The sequence below is a fragment of the Dromiciops gliroides genome, chromosome 5 (genome assembly GCF_019393635.1).
Source record: "Dromiciops gliroides isolate mDroGli1 chromosome 5, mDroGli1.pri, whole genome shotgun sequence".
NCBI lineage: Eukaryota > Metazoa > Chordata > Mammalia > Microbiotheria > Microbiotheriidae > Dromiciops > Dromiciops gliroides.
This window is the reverse complement of record NC_057865.1, coordinates 282,162,114-282,168,113: the sequence shown is the minus strand read 5'-3', so window position 1 is coordinate 282,168,113 and position 6,000 is coordinate 282,162,114. Positions and strand designations below refer to the sequence as shown.

Sequence of the window (6,000 nt, the reverse complement as noted above, 5' to 3'; positions counted from 1 at the left end):
CTGGAATTAAAAAGAGTTGAGGAAGGCTTCCTGCAGAAGGTGGGATTTTAGTTGAGACTTAAAGGAATCCAAGGAGGTCAGTAGTCAGAGTGGAGAAGGGAGGATGTGTCTGTCCCGCCATCTTGGAACAATTTGAAGTTTACCCGTCAACATCTGCCTACCCATTCTCAAGGCCCAGGTTCAATGTGACCATGAGACTACCCTACTCAATCATCTCCAGGGGTCCCTTAATGTGTCTAATATATCAACTGCTCTGTTTAGCTTTTAAAGCTCTACAAAACCTACCCCCAATCTACCGAACTCTGGCCTGCATCCAAACTGGCTTTCTCTCCGCTCCTCACACACCACATTCCATCTCTGTAGCCCTGGTTTTGTATGGTTCCTCCATGCACTTCCTTCTTCCTTCTACCTCAGAGTCCTCATCTTCTAAAATACAGCTCAAAGCCCTCCTTCCCTATGAAGCCTTTCTTGATCCCCCTAGCCATTGGTGCCTGCCCTCTCAAACTTCCTACTTTGTGTGTATATATCTCTATCTATCTCTATCTCTATGTCCATGTCCATGTCCATGTCAATATCCATATCTACATCTACATCTGTATCTGTATCTATATCTTTATCTATATATATATCTGTGTATAGGTATGTATGTGTTCACTTTGTGTTACATGTGTGTATATATACATATATGTATATATGTATGTGTATCCACACATATCCATGTTGCACACTCTTTTATATTTGTATCTCTAGCATCTTATGCAATGACTGGCACATAGTATGTTCTTTATGAAGACTGAATTTGACTGAATTCATCAAAGGTGCTTGAAAGTTTGCCAAATGAGTGAATGAACAAATTTCACTGACATATTTTGATTGTATGTGATGCTTCTGGCTATGCCCTGTTGCTAAAGAGAATTAAGAATCCGTACTAAAGAGGAATATAAATGTTTTAATTGTCTCATTAACATTGGTAAATACCATAGCAAATTACAGCAGAGTATTTCTTAGAGAATCTTACAGTTATTAGCAAATAAAGTATTTTCCAAATAGCCCATTAGCCACTCATCATAGTCATTCTTACTGGTTTCAAACAATTAAATGATACTGTGATGATATTCTCTGGGAAGGTCATATTGTAGGTAGAATGGGTTGGAAGCCTCAAATGGAAATGAGCTTTTATACAAAGAAAACAGAAGGTTAACCCAAATTTTTACAAGACATGCAAAACCAGTATTTTATTTTTTTTAAAAATGTTGCAATGAAATACAGCCTTCTAAAAAAGAAAGTCCTTTTGAGCAGCTGAATGCTTTCATAAGGCCCCAAAAATCAGTAGTATAAAAGAAATAGCCATGAGAACCTCATACCTTTATGACTACTTGATCAATTTAAGATTTTAACAACCAAAAAAAAAATTTGATCCAATTTGTACCAAGAGCACTAAAAGATTACAGATGTCAAATATATGGTTTTTCATTAATTCCCTTACAGTGCCTCATTATTAGACATTACAAATAGAATGAAGATTTTTATCATATAAAAGCCACCCCCCAAAAAATGTATTGGTGAACTGTAATTCATGAGTTCTCCTATCTGGGCCTGGTGAGGAGGAACATGCTGTCTGCTGGTCTCAGGGCAGATTTCTGTCCAAAGTAGCCGGCCCCAGGACAGTTGATGAATTTGATTTTCACAAGATGACCACAGGGCAGTTCCACATTCTGAGCTCAGTGTTCCACTGGTTTCTGTCACCTTCAGTAGCATTCAAGTTTTACCTATAACTTTGCCCGATGACACTTGGGATTTGGGGTGTCCAGAACCTCCTTGAAAGTGTCTGTAACATGTGAAAGTCTTCTGTGAAACTAAGTTCTTTCCAAATGTTGATGAGTACACTAAAAACGGCCAAGGGTAAAGGAGGAGAGAGGAGAGAAAGGTTAGCAGGCTCAAGCCAGATATTCTTTAGATTGTGCTGCATCAACATACACCTGAAAAATATTTCTTGTTTTATAAATGCAATTTTTAAAAAAACACAAAAATCAAGGCAGCATTATTACGTCAAGAGACAGCTGGCCTCTGAATAGGGAAGACCTAGGTTTAAAAGTCCCACTGCCGGCCATACTTGATGTGTGACCCTGAGCAAATTGTTAGCCACACTACTCAGGAGGACAAGTGCCCACCCACACTGGCAGAGGAAGTTCCTCCCCCAAAACTCCCAACACAAATGGAGTTAGGGTTTTTTTAAGGATAAAAAAATGAGCCTGCAGTACTCTCATAAATAAAATAAATGAAGCTTTGCTACTAGAGAGAAACCAATTGCAATAGAGAAAAAATGGCATTAATATTCTCAGGGCCAAATGAACCACAGCTTTTAAAATGCAAATAAAATAAGCAAAAATGGGCTGTCTCCTTGGAGTACCCATTTCATTTTCTGAAAGGTTTTTCACGCAAAGAACCCTGGCTAACAGCTTAACATCATCAAGTTAAAAGAGCTTAATGTTGCTGCTCGGACTCACTTCTGAGAAACCATTTAAATCAGAAGGACAAGTCATTTTAATACAATTTAAAGTCTTTTTTCATAATTCAGCAGATAAATAACAGAACAGACTTGGGATTGTTAGTCTCTCTTTTGCGCAGCCTGAAAAGGGGCTGGGTATTAATGATAAAAATGATAACGTCCATATAGTGTCTACCTTGTGCTAAATATTTATATGGCGCTGACTATGTGTCAGGTACTGTGCTAAGTGCAATAGTAATAGTAGTAAGAGTAATCATAACAATAGCTAACATTTATATAGTGCCTACTATGTGCCAAGCTTAATAATAACAATATCTAACATTCATGTAGTGCCGACTATGTATTAGGCACGTGCTAAGTGCAATAATAACAGCAATAGCAATAACCTCGCTAACATTTGTATAGTGCCTACTATGTGCCAGGCATTGAGATTAGCATCATCATCATCATCATCACAACAACATTTGTATGGTGCCTACTACGTGCCTGTCACTGTGCTAAGCATGATAATAATAATAATTTTTATGGTACCTACTACGTGCCTGTCACTGTGCTAAGCATGATAATAATAATAATTTTTGTATGGTACCTACTATGTGCCTGACACTGTGCTAAGCTCTGTACAATTATTATCTCATTTGATCTCCACAACAACCCTAGGACGTAGATGCTGTTATTATTTCCCATTTTACAGGTGAGGAAACTGAAGCAAACAGAGGTGAAGTGACTTGCCCAGGGTTTATGTGACCTTGGTTTCATTCTTACTTCCCCACTGGGTTTTTTTTTTGGGGGGGGGCAGGGTAATGAGGGTTAAGTGACCTGCCCAAGGTCACACAGCTAGTGTCAAGTATCTGAGGCCAGATTCGAACTCAGGTCCTCCTGAATCCAGGGCCCATGCTTTATCCACTGTGCCACCTAGCTGCCCCTTCCCCATTGTTTTCTAAGAAGCTTCTACTTCCTTGGGGGGAGAAAAGTGGCAGGATGGGGAAAAAAGACAGGGCTTGGAGTTCAGTGGTCTGAATTCAAGTCTCAGGTTGGGCACTTTCTAATTGTATTCCCTTGGAAAAGTCCCTCTCTCAGCCCCAGTTTTCTCTTCCATAAAATGGGATATATGTACTGTACCCACCTCACAGGGTTATTGTGAAGAGTGCACTTTGTAAACTGCAAAGCACTATACAAATGTGAGCTATTATTTAGTTAGAGAAAGCTAGCTTTTTAAAAATTTGTCCCCAAAACTTTCCCCACTGGGGCTTCTTTCTGTCATTTAATTGCTCTTTCTAAGTCATGTGTCAAGTTCTGCCATATCAAAGGACCATGAAGCAAAGGTTTGGCAACTCAGTTACAAAGGTGGGATGCAAAGACAATTCCAAAGGACTATAGATGAAACATATTATCTACCTCCAAAAAAAGAACTGATGATTGATAGAACACAGACTGGAGCATGCTATTTTTCACTTTCTTCCTTTCACTTTTTTTCTTTTATTCGAGTCTTCTTATACAAAATGACCTATATGGTAATGTTTTACATAATCGTACATGTATAACCCATATCTGATTGCTGGCCACCTCAGGGAGGGAGAAAGAGAGGGAGGGAAAGAGGGATAAAAATTGGAACCCCGAACTATAAATAAAAATTACTTAAAAAAATTTTAAATTAAAAAAATCAAATAGCTTTTAAAAAGGCAGGATGTAGTGGGTACATGAAGGGTTATCCCTATTTTACATATAAGAAAACTAAGGGGGGCAGAGAGGTAGCACAGTGGATAAAGCACCGGTCCCGGATTCAGGAGGACCTGAGTTCAAATCTGGCCTCAGACACTTGACACTTACTAGCTGTGTGACCAAAGTCACTTAACCCTCATTGCCCCCCCCCAAAAAAAAAACAATAAGAAAACTGAGGCTGAGAGCAGTTAAGATGTTTGGGAGCATCTCTGAAGGAGAAGGGGAAAAGAGGGCAAAAATCAAATCATTCTGTAAGAAAGAGTGGAAGAATGGGGAGGAATCAGGCAGGAGAGGGTTAAAAGGAAGTATTCTCATTGTCATTATCGCCACCATCTTCTCCACCACCACCACAACCATCATCCTACCAGTCCAAGGCCATACTGCTTCCAGCTGCCAACAATTACACTGGCTAGGATTGAAGCCAGGAGTCATGTGGAGAGCACCATGTTGATACAGAATGTATCAATGCTGCTATTCTTACTTTGAGCTGGATCATCTTTGTTATTGGGTAAACAAGAAACCGGCTCTATCCTGGAGAAGTTGGCAATGGGTTCCATCATCCTCTGTCTATATCAAAGAATGGGGTTGGCCTCAGTGACCTCTCTAAGTCCGTGTGGCTTCCAGCTCTAGGATCCATGGGTCTGACGTGGCATTACGGGCACATTAAAAGTACTGTAAATTAAATTTTCAAATCCCTGCCAAGTGGACAAGATGAAATCCCACAAACAGGCTGGACATCCGATGGCACGGGTGCTTAGAGACTTCACCCCAGCCCTCTTTGAACAGATAGGAAGGAACCTTCGCCTCTATCTGGGTGTAGGTTCCTATATCCTTCTTTACCATGGCAAAATCCAGGTAGGAATGGGAAGGGCTATAATTGCAGAGGAAGCAGCTACCCCCAGAGCTTCTCCTGCCTCACCACCACTCACCCCACACTTCCCTCCACCCATCATGCATGCTTACTCACTCCCACCCAAGGGCTCAGATCCAGCCACTCTTGACCTCAGTTCTTTCTATACGTATAGACAAAAGCATACTAACTCCCTTTTAATCATGTGGAGAGCAATTATTTCAATTATTCACTCAGACCTATCATCTTTCTTTATGGCATGTACTAGGAATTTGCCTAAGGAGAAAACATGAGGAGCCCCTGCTTTGCATGAAGCTACCAAAATCAAAATTGCTGTTGGCTTCCTCTCCCCTTGTCCCTGTGAGTCTGGGTTCCTATCCCTTTAGAACCAGACTTCCCTCCTCTTTTCTTGATCCCCATTCCTTGATCTCCTAGTAGGGCTTCTTCAATTGGGGGGAAAGGATCTGTAGATAGATTCCGAGGGGTCTATGAACTTGGATGGGAGGGGGGAAATGACATTTTGATTTTCACTATTTCTTTATATACCATATATTTATACACTATATATTTTCAATTCTAAATGAAATTGAGCATTTCCTTCCATTTTTAAGAACATCATTCCATAGACTTCTGCAGAAGGGGTCCAGGATACACAAAAGGTTAAGGACACCTCTTTTAGATGCCCACCACGTAAGTGCCCACATTTCCCACATTCTCAAACTTTAATTCTGTCTCTGTCATCCTATTTGGTTCTGAGTCCCACCCTCCTTCCCTGAACTCTGACCCCATCTGTTCTCTCCATTTGGCTGAATATCTAAGCCTATAAAATATGCTTTGCCCCCTGAACCCCCTGTGACCACAGATTCCCTCATCTGTCGCCCCTCCACACTTGCCAATCCAACTCCCAGATGTGAGGTCA

General features: G+C 40.6%; 1 protein-coding gene across 1 annotated transcript in view; it reads right to left on the bottom strand.

The window, feature by feature from the left end:
- Window positions 1-929: 929 nt before the first annotated feature.
- Window positions 930-6,000, bottom strand: part of C5H12orf75 (chromosome 5 C12orf75 homolog) — an 86,588-nt gene continuing 81,517 nt past the window's right edge. The window contains exon 7 of the mRNA XM_043967715.1: window positions 930-1,886. The gene's annotated coding sequence lies outside the window, so the exon portion shown is untranslated. The remainder of the gene's footprint in view (window positions 1,887-6,000) is intronic.